The sequence below is a fragment of the Symphalangus syndactylus genome, chromosome 9, assembly GCF_028878055.3.
Source record: "Symphalangus syndactylus isolate Jambi chromosome 9, NHGRI_mSymSyn1-v2.1_pri, whole genome shotgun sequence".
Classification (NCBI taxonomy): domain Eukaryota; kingdom Metazoa; phylum Chordata; class Mammalia; order Primates; family Hylobatidae; genus Symphalangus; species Symphalangus syndactylus.
The window spans coordinates 55,279,015-55,295,816 of NC_072431.2; the positions used below are offsets into that span (position 1 = coordinate 55,279,015).

The window sequence follows — 16,802 nt, forward strand, 5'->3', positions numbered from 1 at the left end:
ACGCTGTCTCCCTCCCTGGACATTAGGAACAATATCACAGGTGGGGGTACACCCACTGCGGTATTAGGAGTCCTATCAGTATTACTTGTTACTCATTTAGGAGTCACATTAATAGGAATTACCAATATTAATATTAATAAATAATGGCTAATAAAAAGTTTTCAGATTATCAATAGTAATATTAATTAGTAGGAGCTAATATTACTGTTTTCTAATGAATGAGATCAGTCCCAGTTATTAATATCAGGTGTTATAGTTAATTTTAATAATTTATTGTTATTGTCAGTATAACTCTTGAATATTAATTATCATTATTACCGGTATTGATTTTACAAATTATATGATCAGTTATTAATATTGATAATTATGAATATCTATTAATAATTGAGATTATTAATTGTGATAAGTAATATTGCGACATTCCTCACAATATGACAGGAGGAGTGTACACCCTCTGCGATATTGAGAGTCATAACGTTCTCTTTCGCTCTGGATATGAGGAACAATCTCAGGCGGTTGTGTACACCCCCTGCGGTATTGGGAGTCATATCATCCTCTCTCCCTCTGGATAGTAGGGAGAGTTTCACAGGGGTGTGTACACCCCCTGCGATACTGGGAGTCCTATCATCCTGTGGCCCTGAGGAGAAAAGGCATTTCTCTTTGTGTCTCCTGTGTCTGAAGAAGAATGAAGTCAGTGGCGAGACCAGCCAGTGCCACCGCTGAGCCGGCCTGGGGTGGAAAGAGGAACCTCCCCCAACTCTAAGCACATGTGTTCTGATTCCATCATGACCCTTTCACGCGGAACCTCTTAGAGTTGTAAGCCCTGAGACAAGGCCCAGGAAGTCTGTCTTCCTTCGGGGGGAGCTTGGCTCTTAAGACGCGAGTCTGCCAACTGTCCCGGCCGATTGAAAGGAACGTCGTCCTTCTTGAATCCGGTGTCTGAGGGGTTTATGTCCGCGGCTCGTCCTGCTCCACTTCTTGGTTCACATGACTGGGAATCGAACCTGGGCCTTGGCTGTGAGCGCGCCGACACCTAACCACCAGACCACCAGGGAACTTAGAACTTTGTGGGAAATAGATTGCCCAACGTTAGAAGTGGGTTCGCTGTCAGAAGGAAGCCTGGATGGACACGTCCCTTGTTTCTCAGCTGTGGCACAAGGTAACTGGGAAAGGATACCTAGACCAGTTCCCCTACATAGACACTTGGTGACAGCTGGTGCTAGACCCCCCACAGTGGCTAAGAGGGCAGGCAACAGCAACACTAGTAGCAAAGGGACAGATAGCTAAGGAAGGATCTCGCTCCACCCGCCCAGGGAAATCAACTCCTCAAGTTCCGTTCGACCCAACATCAGAAGATCCACTGCAGGAGATGGCACCAGTGATCCCAGTGGTGCCCTCCCCTTACCAGGGAAAGAGGCTCCCCACTCTTGAGCCCACAGGGCTTGCGCCTCCGCAAGACGAGCCTATCCCTAGGCCACCCAGAGTAGACAAGAGAGGAGGTGAAGACTCGGGAGAACCCCTCCCTCGGCAGCTCATTGACGACCCAAAAACGGGGATCCAAATGCCCCCGAGAGAGCAGCGGTATACTGGGATAGAGGAGGATGGTCACGTGGTGGAGAGGCTTGTTTTCTTGTACCAGCCCTTCACCTCGGCCGACCTTCTCGACTGGAAAAATAATAACCCGTCCCATCCCGAAAAGCCACAAGTTCGAATTGATTTGCTCCAAACTATTATCCAGACCCACAACCCCACCTGGGCTGATGGCCACCAGTTGCTCATGTTCCTCTTTCACAGAGATGAAAGGCGGAGAGTGCTCCAAGCAGCAACTAAGTGGCTAGAGGAACATGCACCAGCTGATTAGCAAAACCCCCAAGAGTATGGAAGGACCCAGTTACCAGGAACCGGCCCCCAGTGGGACCCAAATGAAAGAGAGGATATGCAAAGGCTAAACCGAGACAGGGAAGCTCTCTTGGAGGCATTCAAGAGGGGAGCTCAGGAGGCCACAAACGTTAACAAGGTCTCTGAGGTCATTCGGGGAAAAGAAGAAAGTCCAGCACAATTCTACCAGAGACTGTGTGAGGCCTATCGTGTGTATACTCCCTTTCATCCCGATAGCCCTGAAAATCAGCGCATGCTTCACATGGCTTGAGTCAGTCAAAGCGCAGAAGACATGAGAAGAAAACCGCAGAAACAGGCTGGGCTTGCAGGGATGAATACATCACCATTCTTAGAAATAGCTAAGCAGGTGTTTGTAAACAGGGAAGCAGTAAGCCGTAAGGGAAACCGCAAAGAGAGTGAACGTCAGGCCCGGCGAAACGCCGACCTGTTTGTTAGCTGCAGCAATCAGAGGGGTCCCCCCAAAGAGGCAAGGGAAGAGGGGCCCTGGGAAAGAAACTCGGCTTGGCTGTCAGAGTTGGCAGCGTGACCGGTGTGCTTATTGTAAAGAAATAGGCCATTGGAAGAACAAATGCCCTCAGCTAAAAAGAAAACAAGGTGACTCAGAGCAGGAGGCCCCGGACAAGGAGGAAGGGGCCCTGCTCAACCTGGCAGAAGGGTTCTTGGACTGAGGGAGAGCAGGCTCAAGTGTCCCCAAAGAGCCTATGGTCAGAATGACAGTCGGGGGTAGAGACGTTGATTTTCTCGTAGATACCGGTGCTGAACATTCACTAGTGACTGCCCCGGTTGCCCCCTTCTCCAAAAAGACTATTGACATCATGGGAGCCACGGGGATTTCAGCAAAGCAAGCTCTCTGCTTGCCTGGGACTTGCACCGTAGGAGGACATACGGTGATTCATCCGTTTTTGTCCATGCCTGACTGTCCCTTGCCCTTGTTGGGGAGGGACTTGCTTAACAAGCTGAGAGCCACTATCTCTTTGACAGAGCACGGCTATTTGCTGCTAAAGTTACCCAGAACGGGAGTCATTATGACCCTTACAGTCCCCCGAGAGGAGGAATGGAGACTTTTCTTCACTGAGCCGGGCCAAGAGAGAAGACCAGCTCTGGCTAAGCGGTGGCCAAGAGTAGGGGCGGAAGACAACCCTCCAGGGTTGGCAGTCAACCAAGCCCCCGTACTCATAGAAGTGAAGCCTGGGGCCCAGCCGGTTAGGCAAAAACAGGACCCAGTCCCCAGAGATGCTCTTCAAGGTATCCAGGTCCATCTCAAGGCACCTAAGAACTTCTGGAATTAGAGTTCCTTGTCAGTCTCCACGGAACACTCCCCTCCTGCCTGTTCCCAAGCCACGGACCAAGGACCACAGGCCGGTACAGGATTTGCGCTTGCTTCGTCAAGCTACAGTGACTTTCCATCCAACACTACCTAACCCGTACACATTGTTGGGGTTGCTGCCAGCTGAGGACAGCTGGTTCACCTGCTTGGACATGAAAGACCATTCTTTCATTATCAGATTAGCCCCTGAGAGCCAGAAGCTGTTTGCCTTTCAGTGGGAAGATCTGGAGTCAGGTGTCACTACTCAGTACACTTGGACCCGGCTTCCCCAAGGCTTCAAGAACTCCGCCACCAGCTTCGGGGGGGCGTTGGCCCCAGACCTCCAGAAGTTTCCCACCAGAGACCTAGGCTGCGTGTTGCTCCAGTACGTTGATGACGTTTTGCTGGGACAGCCCACGGCAGTCGGGTGCGCCACGGGAACGGATGCCCTACTCCGGCACCTGGAGGATTGTGGGTATAAGGTGTCCGAGAAAAAAGCTCACATCTGCCGACAGCAGGTACGTTCCTTGGGATTGACTATCCGACATGGGGAACGCAGCCTGGGAGCAGAAAGAAAGCAGGTCATTTGCAATCGACCGGAGCCTAAGAGCAGAAGGCAGGTGAGAGAATTCTTAGGAGCTGTGGGGTTTTGTAGACTGTGGATCCCAAACTTTGCAGTATTAGCCAAGCCTTTGTATGAGGTCACAAAGTGGGGGACCGGGAACCTTTTGAATGGGGATCCCAACAACAGCAAGCCTTTCATGAGTTAAGGAAAAAAACTGATGTCAGCCCCAGCCCTGGGTCTACCCGATCTGACAAAGCCTTTTCCATTGTATGCGTCAGAGAGAGAAAAGATGGCAGCTGGAGTTTTCACCCAAACTGTGGGGCCCTGGCCGAGGCCGGTGGCCTACCTCTCCCAACAACTAGACGGGGTTCCTAAAGGATGGCCCCCGTGTTTGAGGGCCTTGGCAGCAAGTGCCCTGCTAGTGCAAGAGGCAAATAAGCTGACTCCTGGGCAAAACCTGCACAGAAAGGCCCCCCATGCTGTGGTGACTTTAATGAATACTAAAGGACATCGTTGGCTAAAGAATGCTAGACTCCCCGAGGACCAAAGTTTGCTCTGTGAAAATCCACGTATAACCACTGAAGTTTGGAACACCCTAAACCCCGCCGCCTTCCTCCCGGTATCAGAGAGAGCCCTGTCGAGCATGATCGTGTACAAGTGTGGGACTCAGTTGACTCTAGCAGGCCTGACCTCCGGGACCAGCCTTGGGCATCAGTAGACTGGGAAGTAGACGTGGACGGGAGCGGCTTCATCAACCCACAAGGAGAGAGAGGTGCAGGGTATGCAGTGGGAAGCCTGGACACCGTTTTTGGACCAGGTCGTTGCCCCAGGGCACTTCAGCCCAGAAAGCTGAACTCATTGCTTTCATTCGGGCCTTAGAACTCCCTGAAGGTAAGACTGTCAACATTGACACTGATTCTCGGTATGCCTTTTGAACCCTTCAAGTGCATGGAGCATTCTAGAAAGAAAAGGGCCTATTGAACTCTGGGGGAAAAGACAAAATATCAACAAGAAATCTTGCAATAATTCGAAGCAGTATGGAAACCCCCCACAAGGTGGCAGTTATGCACTGCAGAGGACACCAGCGAGCTTCCACCTTGGTGGGTTTGGGGAATGCCCGCGCTGACTCAGAGGCTGGAAAAGCAGCATCTGGCCCCTTCCGGGCATCAGTCACAGCCCCTCTGCTCCCTCAAGCACCTGATCTTGTACCTACTTCTTCTAAAGAAGGAAAGGACTTTCTCCAGGTAGAGGGAAGGACAAGTGGTGGAAGAAGGATGGATTGGGTTACCAGATGGGAGAGTAGCTGTGCCACAGCTGCTAGGAGCTGCAGTTGTACTGGCCGTGCATGCAACCACCCATCTAGGTCAGGAGTCACCACGAAAGCTGTTAGGCCGGTATTTCGACATCGCGCATTCGTCAGCCCTTGCCACAACAGTGTCGCAGCCATGTGTTACCCGCCGACAGCATCATGCGAGGCAAGGTCCAGCCGTCCCGCCCGCCCGGCATACAAGCTGATGGAGCAGCCCCCTGTGAAGATCTCCAGGTAGACTTCTCAGAGATGCCAAGGTGTGGAGGTAACAGGTATTTCATAGTTCTTGGGTGCACCTACTCTGGGTGGGTGGAGGCTTATCCAACACGAACTGAGAAAGCTCGGCAAGTAACCCGTGTGCTTCTTCGAGATCTCATTCCTAGATTGGGACGGCCCTTACGGATCGGCTCGGATAACGGGCCTGCGTTTGTGGCTGACTTGGTACAGAAGACGGCAAAGGTATCGGGGATCACATGGAAACTGCACGCCGCCTACTGGCCTCAGAGTTCCGGAAAGGTGGAGCGGATGAATCGGACTATCCAAAATAGTATTCTTGTCTCCCCCGCTGGATATTAAAAACAATATCACAAGGGGTGTCCAACCACCTGCCAAATTGAAGGGGATGTTATCCTCTCCCCCCCGCCCCCGGATATTAGAGACAAAAACTCAGGGGTAATGTACACCCACTGCTTTATTGGGAGTAATATCATCCTCTCCCTTCTTGGATATTAGGAACAATATCACAGTGTGCGTCTACGCCTGTCGAGAAATTCGATGGAATGTCATCCTGTGCCTCCGTTGATATGATGAACAATATCACGGGGGATGTACAACTTCTGAGATATGGGGAGTGATATCATCCTCTCCCCTCTGGAAGTTAGGGACAATATCACAAGGGTAGTGTACACCCTCTGCGATGTTGGGACTAATATCCTCCTGCCCCCTGGATATGACAAACCATATCACAAGGGGCGTGTACACACACTTCGATATTGGTATTAGTACCATCCTCTCCCTCTTTGGATATTCGGTGCAATATTTCAGGTGGGGTGTACACCACCTGCAATATTGGAAGTAATATTATTTTCTCCCCCCGTGGATATTAGCAACAATATCACAGGGGGTATGAAAAACCCCTGCAATGTTTGGAGTAATATCGTCATCTCCCCTCATGAATATTAAGAACAATATCGTGGGGGGGGCCTGTACACCCCCTTTGATATTTGATATCCTCTTCCCCCCTGGATATTAGGAACAATTTCAGGAAGGGATGCACAGACCCTGCGACATTTGCTGTCATCTCATTGTCTCTCCCCTAGATATTAGGAAAAATGTAACTGGGGATGCGAACACCCCTGCGATATTGGGAGAAGTATCATCCTCTCCCCCCTTGCATATTAGGAACAATATCACAGGGGGAGTGTACTGCCTCTGCGATATTGGGAGTAAAATTCTCCTCTCTTCCCCTGGATATGAGGAAGGGTATCAGAGGGGGAGGGTGTACATTCCCTGCGACACTCAGCGTAATCTTATCCTCTCCCTCCCAGGGTACTAAGAACAATATGACAGGAGGGGTGTACACCCTCTGCGATATTGGGAGTCATATCATCCTCTCTCCCTCTGGATATGAGGAAGAGTTTCACAGGACTGTGTACACCCCCTGCGGTAGTGGGAGTGATATCATCCTCTCTCCCTCTAGATATGAGGAAGAGCTTCACAGGGATGTGGGCACCCCCTGCGATATTGGGAGTAATATCATCCCGTCGCCCTCTGGATATTAGGAAGAGTATCACATGGGTGGGTACACTCCCTGCAACATGGGGAGTAATATCATCCTCTGCCCCCTGGATGTTTAAAACCAAATCATGGGGTTTGTACACATGTTGCGATATTGGGAGTAATATCTTCCTCTCTCCGCCTGGATATTAGGAGTCATATCCCAGGGGTGGTTTACATCCCCTGCGATATTGGGAGTAATATCATCCTCTCTCCCCCTGGATATTAGGAACAACATCACAGGGGGGTGTCCACCCCCTGGGATATTGGTGTCAAACCCCCTGTGATATTAGGAGTCATAACATCCTCTCGCCCTCTGGGTATTAGGAAGAATATCACGGGGTGGGGGGTGTACACCCGTGCGATATTGACAATAATATCATCCTCTCCCCCACGGTTTTTAGAAACGAAATCACAGTGGGTTGTACGGCTGGTGCGATATTGGTAGTAATATCGTTCCCTCCTTCCCTGGATATTGGGAACAACATTATAAGGGGGTTGTACACCACCTGCGATATTTGCAGTCATATGATTCTTTGCCCACCTGGATATTAGGAACAACATCACGGCGCGGGGGGCGTGGAAAACCCCGGCTATTTGGAAAGTATCATCCTCTTTTTCCCTGGATACTATGAACACTATCACAGCAGAGATGTACACCTTCTGTGATATTGGGAGTAATATTATCCTCTCCCACCCGGAGTATTCAGAAAAATCTCACAGTGGGGTGTACACCCCTGCGATATTGGGAGTAATATCATCCTCTCCACTCAGGAAATTACTAACAAGGTCACGAGTGGTGTACTCCCCCTGTGATATTGGGAGTAAGGTCGTCCTCCCCAAACCTGGATGTTAGCAACAAGATTACAGGGGGGTATACGCACCCTGCGATATTGGAAATAATATGATCCTCTCCCCCCCGGATATTGGGGAAGATATCACGGCATGGGTATACATTTCCTACGCTGTTGGGAGTAATAGCATTCTTTTCCTCTCTGGATATCAGGAACCATATCACAGGGGTGGTGTACACTTCCTTCGATATGGGGAGTAACATCATCCTCTCCCTGTTGGGATATTCGCAACAGTATCCCAGGGGTGTGTCCACCCTCTGCGATATTGGGAGTAATGTCATCCTCTGTTTCCTTGGATATTAGACACGATATCACAAAAAGATGTCCACCCCCTGCGATATTGGGAGTAATGTCATACTCTCCTTCCCTGGATATTAGAAAACAATATCATCAGGGCTGAACACCCCCTGCGACAATGGGAGTAATATTTTTGTTTTTCTTCTTCTTTTCTTTTTTCTTTCTTTCTTTTTTTTCTTTTTTTTGAGACAGAGTTTCACTCTTATTGCCCAGGCTGGAGTCCAATGGCACGATCTCGGCTCACTGCAACCTCTGCCTCCTGTATTCAAGTGATTCTCCTGTCTCAGCCTTCCGAGTAGCTGGGATTACAGGCATGCTCCAGCACGCCCAGCTAACGTTGTGTTTGTAGTAGAGACGGGGGTTTCTCCCTGTCGGTCAGGCTAGTCTTGAACTCCTGATCTCAGGTGATCCACCTGCCTCGGCCTCCCAAAGTGCTGGGATTACAGGCGTGAGCGACTGCGCCCGGCTCATGCTGTATCCTTATCTGTTGTTGCTTGTTGTTTGTTTGTTTTTGAGCCCAGAAATAACTTCTCACCTCTATGTTCAAATGATTTTTCACGAGTGCTAAGAAAGCTCATTGGTGGAAAAGCAGCCTTTTCAAGAAATGGTGTTGGAGGAACTTGATTTCCACATGCAGAAGGAAGGTGGACCCTGTGTCACACCAGGTGCAAAAATTAACACAAACTGGATCAAAGACCTAACCCCAAGTGCTAAAAGTATCATATGCCTAAAAGAAAACATTGGCCACACTTTCATGACATCAGATTGGGCAATGCCTTCTGGGATATGACACCAAAAGCATAGGCAACAAAAGAAAATTAGGTTCCTTTGATGACATCTAAATGTCAGACACTTTTGTGCAGCAAAAAACACTGTGAACTGAGTAAAAAGATAACCCATGGATTAGGAAAAATATTTGCAAATCATATCTCTGAAAAGAGGCTGATATCCATCGTATATCAAGAACAGCTAGAACTAAACAACAAGAAACCCAAAGCATCCCATTAACAATGGTCAGAAGACTCAAGTAGACATGTCCCTAAAGAAGATAGAGCAATGGCCAATAAGCATCTCAAGTGATGTTCAAAATCACTCATCGTAGGGAAGCGCAAATCAACCCAATAATGTGACACCACACATTAGGATGGATATGATAAACAAGCATTGGTGAGAATAGAGGGAAGTAGGAATGCTCGAATATGATTGGAGGGAATGTAAAACCGTGAAGGAACAGGGAAAATAGTATGGCGTGTACTGGAAAAATTAGAAACAGAATGATCAGATGTTTCCGCAGTTGCATTTGTGGGTACCTACCAAAAAGAATTAGAAACCAGGAGTGGAAGAGAGATTTGTGCACCCATATTCATAGCAGCATTATTCACAACAGCCAAAACGTGGAAGCAACCCAAGGGTTCGTGGACAGATGAATGAAAAAGCACACTGCAGTGCATTCATACAATGGAAGACTGTTCAGCCTTCAAAAGGCAGGCACTTCTGGCCGGTGCGGTGGCTCACGCCTGTAATCCCAGCATCTTGGAAGACCGAGGTGGGTGGATCACCTGAGGTCAGGAGTTCAAGACCAGCCTGGCCATCTTGGTGAAACCCTGTCTCTACTGAAAATGCAAAAAATTAGCCAGGCGCGGTGGCTCAAGCCTGTAATCCCAGCACTTTGGGAGGCTGAGGCTGGCGGATCACGAGGTCAGGAGATCGAGACCATCCTGGCTAACACGGTGAAACCCTGTCTCTACTAAAAATACAAAAAAATTAGCCGGGCGTGGTAGCCGGCGCCTGTAGTCCCAGCTACTTGGGAGGCTGAGGCAGGAGAATGGCGTGAACCCGGGAGGCGGAGCTTGCAGTGAGCCAAGATCGTGCCACTGCACTCCAGCCTGGGCGACAGAGCAAGACTCCGTCTCAAAAAAAAAAAGACAATGCAAAAAATTAGCCGAGTGTGGCAGCGTGTGCCTATAGTCCCAGCTACTCGGGAGGCTGAGGCACAAGAATCGCTTGAACCCGGGAGGCAGAGGTCGCAGTGAGCCCAGATTGTGCCACTGCACTCCAGCCTGTGCAACAGAGTGAGACTCCATGTAAACACAAAACAAAACAAAATGAAACAAAACCAAAAAACAAGAACAAAAACAAAACCAGACAGGCACTTCTGACACAGGCTGCAACATGGATGAACCTTGAAGACATTATCGTCAGTGAAATAAATCCCAAAAGGATAAAAACGACCAGGCTCAGTGGCTCACACCTGTAACCCCAGCACTTTGGGAGGCTGAGGCAAGCGGATCCCTTAAGGTCAGGAGTTCGAGAGCAGCCTGGCCAATATGCTGAAAGCTCGTCTCTATTAAAAATACAAAAATTAGCTGGGCGTGGGTGCGCACGCCTGTAATCCCAGCTACTCGGGAGACTGAGACACAAGAATCGCTCGAACCCACGATGTGGAGGTTGCAGTGAGCCGAGATCACGCCACTGCACTCCAGCCTGGGCGACAGAGAAATACTCTGTCTCCAAAAAAAAAAAAAAAAAAAAAAAAAATTCAACACGGTATGATTCCACTTCTATCAAGTGTCTAGAGTAGTTAAACTCATAGAGTTGCAAATTAGAATGGTGGCCCCCGGGGTGGGCGAGAGAGAGGAATGGAGAGTTCGGTGAATGGGTGTCATTTCCATTTCGAAAGATAAAACTGTGCTGGAGATGGCGGCGGTGATGGTTGCTAAACAATGTGAATGTACTTACTGTCATTCAACTGTCAACTGAAAAATAGTGGAAATTGTCAATGTTTATACTGGCCATTCTCGATGAAATAATCTATATTTACAATTTTTAGTATTGATACGTGGTATATTTTCCCATAATAAAAGATGAAAATGAAAGCAGTTGGATCTTTAAAAAGAAAAGAAAGAAGCGAAGAATACACACAAGCTTTCTCCTGATGACAGGAAGAGCCCCAAAGCTTCTACGGACACTCCCTTTTCTCTTCTTCTTCCTGCATTCTTATGAGGAAATCTTTAGAGATTGGGGAGCTTGGGCGACTTTGGCTAATGAGGAGTTCTCTGCCTTGAGCCCCCCGGGCCATAGAATAGTCACTACTCAGTCTGTGCCTCCAGCCCTGCCGTGTGAGGTTCCAGTCCTGTGGGCTCCACACCCGTCACCTGTATCAGGAGGCTCATGTCTCACCCTGTCTTCTTGCCAGCCTTAAGGACGCAGTCTGAGCCTCCATCGTGCACCACGCAGAGAGGACCGTGGACCTGTTCTCCGCGGTCATGGCCCAGCAGAGGGGAAAGGCAGTTGAGTGAGTGCTGAGGGACGGTCGGGAGCCTTGCTTTGTTTCCTCATCCTCAGGACAAACAGGACAGTGCGGTGGGCAGATGGGAGGAGACCAAGGTGCAACCTGTCAGCTCAGCAGACTGTGGAGTTTCTGTTCTTGCTTGTGGTGGGGGGTCTCAGAAATCTGATTCAAATTTTTGCCTTCCTCCCCGACTGGTTGTCCTTTTCATAGACTCCTCACCCATGATAACAGGGAATGAGTCCCTCTAAACTATTCCCTCAGAACAACAAAGATGATGAAGGTGATGATGAGGATAAAGAGGATGAAGACAGACACCAGGGCATCATGAACCCTTACTGAGGGCTTCCTAAAGGCCAGGCTCTGAGCTCTGTGCTCTATGCAGCTTGTTTCATTTCATCTGCATAGTCTCCCAGTTATGAGTGCACATTTCACGATGATTTTACGGACTAGAGAAGGAGCAACGCATTTTCATAGAACTCGTACCAGATCACGAAGTCAAAAAGGGGGAAGTCCAATTTGAACCAGGCAGTCTAAGTCCGGACGCATGGCATTTGGCCAGTCCCCTCCCTGCATCCAACCTGCCCTCTCAAATCCTTGTCACTCAGGCTGATGCCCCTGCTCACTGTACCCTTCCCTTTGGGGGTTCCTTGTAGACAACAGCTAGACCAGTGGGTGCCACAATCACTGTGCCAAGTAGAGAAAGGGCAGCTGAGATCACATCAAAGGTTCAAGGAAGAATGGGCCCAGGATCATTCGGGACGCATCTCTCCCTTGCCCCTGTTCCTGGCTTTCCTTACAGCTCTCGACTTCCTCCAAGGAGTCATCAATTCGGAGTTTGGCTTCCATTCCTATTGAGGATGCTGGAAACCGTTTCAAAAAATGCTCCTCAGATGTGCCTGTGGTTAAGACCTCTGAGCTCTGCTTACAACTTTTGGAAGCTGGGCGCGGTGGCTCACGCCTGTAATCCCAGCACTGTGGGAGGCTGAGGCAGGCGAATCACAAGGTCAGGTGTTTGAGACCAGCCTGGACAACATGGGGAAACCCCGTCTCTACTAAAAATAGAAAAAATGAGCCGGGCATAGTGGCGGGCGCCTGTCATCTCGGCTACTCGGCAGGCTGAGGCAGGAGAATAGCTTGAACCTGGGATACGGAGGTTGCAGTGAGCCGAGATCACTCCACTGCACTCCAGCCTGGGCAACAGAACGAGACTCCGTCTCAAAAAAGCAAAAACAAAAACAAAACCACAACCACAACTTTTTGAGAGTTGGAAGACCATGAAGTAGAGTACCCAGGACTTAGAGTCTGGCCATGAATTTGGAATACCACTCTTTCTACTTCTCTGTATGGCAGGGGGTGAGAGGTCCATCCTCTGAGACTCAGCACTCTCATCTGAGCTGATTTCTAGTTGATCCAATGGAAGCGAGCGATGATGAAACCTATCGTGGGTGCCCGCTGCATGATCTCTCTGTGATGGATGCATAAAGTCAAGGCAAAGTGAATCTTAGATACGTTCGTTAATATTTTAAGCTTCAACTCCATACAATTCAACGGAAATATCCCCTGACCTGAAGTTCTGGTTTCCCTGCATTCCAGACAGGACATTTTACTTTGTCCTTATCTCAGTAAGTCCTGAGTACTGTGAGAGGAACAAGTGAGTCTCTTTTGTTTCTGATTCCCCAGAGCCTATATCTTGCTTGGCACAGAAGAGATAACAAAAGTCAAAATCTATGTTAATTCTTGAATTGACACGTCCTTGGTTCACAAAAATTGGCTGTCATCCGTGTGACTTCGACTTACTTGATTCTTTCTGTTTTTTGTTTTTGGAGACGGAGTTTTGCTCCTGTTGCCCAGGCTGGAGTGCAGTGGTGTGATCTCGGCTCACTGTAGCCTCTGCCTCCCAGGTTCACGCCATTCTCCTGCCTCAGCCTCCCGAGTAGCTGGGGCTACAGGCGCCCGCCACCATAACAGGAGAAGTTTTTGTATTTTTAGTAGAGGCGGGGTTTCACCATGTTGGCCAGGATGGTCTTGATCTCCTGACCCCGTGATCCGCCCTCCTTGGCCTCCCAAAGTGCTGCGATTACAGGAATGAGCCACCGCGTCCGGCCGAACTTTCTGATGAAAACTCTTCAGTCCACCTAAGCTAAGGACAGGAGTTATAGCTTACGTGAATTTTCAAAGAAGACCCACCAATTTGAGGAAGCCATTACTCTCCTGAAGGAGAAAAGTCAGAAAACGGAATGATGAAATCACTAAGACCTAACCGGCATGTGGAACTATTTTCTGCTTATGAACTATCAACTTTCATTTCCAGGTGACATGGTCTCAGCTCTTGTTGCCCGGGCTGGAGTGCAATGGCTCGATCTCGGCTCACCGCAACCTCCGTCTCCCAGGTTCAAGCAATTCTCCTGCCTCAGCCTCCCGAGTAGCTCAGGTTACGGGCATGCACCACTACGCCCGGCTAATTTTGTATTTTTAGTAGAGACGGAGTTTCCCCATGTTGAGGCTGGTCTCAAACTCCTGACCTCAGGCGATCCGCCCGCCTCAGCCTCCCAAAGTGCTGGGATTACAGGCGTGAGCCACTGCGCCTGGCCCGGTCTCAGCTGTTATACAGTGTTTATAAATGTTCTAAATCAAGGGAATTTGTATCTATCTAGTAGAATATAATGAAATATTTGAGTTCTTAATTTCCTTTAATTAGGATAACCTTTTTCTTCAAGTGAAGAGAATGGTTTTATTACATATTTTTCTTCGGAGAAGATAGGCTGTATTTTCTAGCAGTTACGAATTTGTTATATGGGATGATCTGGTTCTTGGAACATTCTTGAATCTAGTGTCTCTAAGGCAGGTGTGTACAGCAAGAAGTGAATAACACAGAAATCAATGACGAAAGCATTAGAAGACAATTGAGTTTGTCAGAACTGCAAAATATTGCTGAGTGTGGATTGCTCTGAAATCTGAAAACATTACTTGTGAATTGCTTCTATCCAAAATGCAGACACAATGCCGGGTGTTGGTTTACTTGTTTCCCATTTTTCAACCCTCTTTTCTAGGCAAAAGGTGTCCAAACTATACAGACCCACAGAATCTAACAGATGTCTCTATATTCCTCCTCCTAGAACTCTCAGGTGATCCAGAACTGCAGCCGGTCCTCGCTGGGCTGTTCCTGTCCATGTGCCTGTTCACGGTGCTGGGGAACCTGCTCCTCATCCTGGCCGTCAGCCCTGACTCCCACCTCCACACCCCCATGTACTTCTTCCTCTCCAACCTGTCCTTGCCTGACATCGGTTTCACCTCCTCCACCATCCCCAAGATGATTGTGGACGTCCAGTCTCACGGCAGAGTCATCTCCTGTGCAGGCTGCCTGACTCAGATGTCTCTCTTTGCCATTTTTGGAGGCACGGAAGAGAGACATGCCCCTGAGTGTGATGGCCTATGACCGGTTTGTAGCCATCTGTCACCCTCTATATCATTCAGCCATCATGAACCCGTGTTTCTGTGGCTTCCTAGTTTTGTTGTCTTTTTTTCTTTTCTCAGTCTTTTAGACTCCCAGCTGCACAACTTGATTGCCTTGCTAATGACCTGCTTCAAGGATGTGGAAATTCCTAATTTCTTCTGTGACCCTTCTCAACTCCCCCATCTTGCCTGTTGTGACACCTTCACCAATAACATAATCATGTATTTCCCTGCTGCCGTATTTGGTTTTCTTCCCATCTCAGAGACCCTTTTCTCTTACTGTAAAATTGTTTCCTCCATTCTGAGGGTTTCATCGTCAGGTGGGAAGTATAAAGCCTTCTCCACCTGTGGGTCTCACCTGTCAGTTGTTTGCTGAGTTTATGGAAGAGGCGTTGGAGGGGACCTCAGTTCAGATGCGTCATCTTCCCCCAGAAAGGGTGCAGTGGCCTCAGTGATGTACACGGTGGTCACCCCCATGCTGGACCCCTTCATCGACAGCCTGAGAAACAGGGATATTAAAGGTGTCCTGCGGCCGCCACATGGTAGCACAGTCTAATCTCAATATCTTCTTATCTGTTCCATTCCTTTTGTAGTGTGGGTTAAAAAAGGCAGCAAGGTCAAATAAGAATGATAACACAGGGTGAACACCCACTGTGACATTAGGAGTAATACCCCCCAGGATATAAAAAATACTGTCAGAGAGTATACACACAAGGGGCACACCCACTGTGATATGAGAAGCAATATCTCCCTATAATATGATGAAAAATATAAAAGGGTGTGCACACTGTGTGATCTTAGCAGTAATATTTACCCTGGATATTACCACTAATATCAAGGGTGTACATGGTGGACACCGTCTGTGCCATCAGGAGTAACATTCTCCTAGGATATTACTAATAATATCACAGCAGGTGTACACACATGGTGCACACCCCATGTGACATTAGGAGGAACGTGCCCCTAGGATATTAGGAATAGTATCACAGGCATTGAATATGCATGATACACACCCCCCCGTGACATTAAAAGTAACATCCCCCTAGGATATGACGAATACTATCACAGGGAGTACGCCCCCTATGATATTAGGAGTGACATCCCCCGAGGATATAGCGAATAATATCAGAGGGTGTACATGCATTGTGACCTTAATAGTAATATCTCTTTAGGATATTACAAATCATATCACAGTGTGTACACGCATTGTGACACTGGTAGTAACATCCCGCTAGGATATGACGACTAATATCACAGGCTGTACACCCCCTGTGACAATAGTAGTAACATTCCCCTAGAATATGACCAATAATATCACAGGAGGTACAGCCCCTGTGATTTACGAGTAACATTTCTATAGAATATTACAGGTGGTATCACTGTGTGACTCTGTGTACACCCCTTGTGACATTAGGAGTAACATCCCACCAAACTATTATGAGTAATATCACAGGGTGAACACCCCCTGTGACATGAGGAATAACGTAGTTTTAGGATATTATGAATGATATGACAAGGTGTACACATCCTGTGATGTTAAGAGCAATATCTATCTAGGATATTAGGAATAATATCACAGGGAACACACCCCCTGTGACATTAGGATATTACGAATAATATCACAAGGTGTACACGCATTGTGACATTAGTACTAATATCCCTGTGGTATACTATGAATAATGTCACAGGGTGTACATCCCTGTGACTTTAGGAGTAACGTCCCCCTAGAATAGGAGGAACAATATCACACAGGGTACACACCCTGTGACTTTAGGAGTATCACCGCCTTGGAATATGAGGAATATGTCCCAGGGTATTAAACCCCTGTGACCTGAGGAGTAACATCCCACTGGAATATTAGGAATAATATCACAGTGTGTACACCAACTGTGATAAATAAAATAAAATGCATCATGGTAACTAGAGAAAATAAAGGAAAAAATTAAAATTAAAAATTTAAAAAGACCAGTCTGGATAACATAGGGATACCGTGTCTCTACGAAAAAAAAACTAAATTTAGCTGGGTGTGGTAGGATGCACCTGTGGTCCCA

General features: G+C 48.1%; 1 pseudogene; it reads left to right on the forward strand.

Annotated features, from left to right (window-relative positions):
* Positions 1-5,567: 5,567 nt before the first annotated feature.
* On the forward strand, positions 5,568-15,459 carry LOC129490660 (olfactory receptor 7E24-like; annotated as a pseudogene).
* Positions 15,460-16,802: the final 1,343 nt, after the last annotated feature.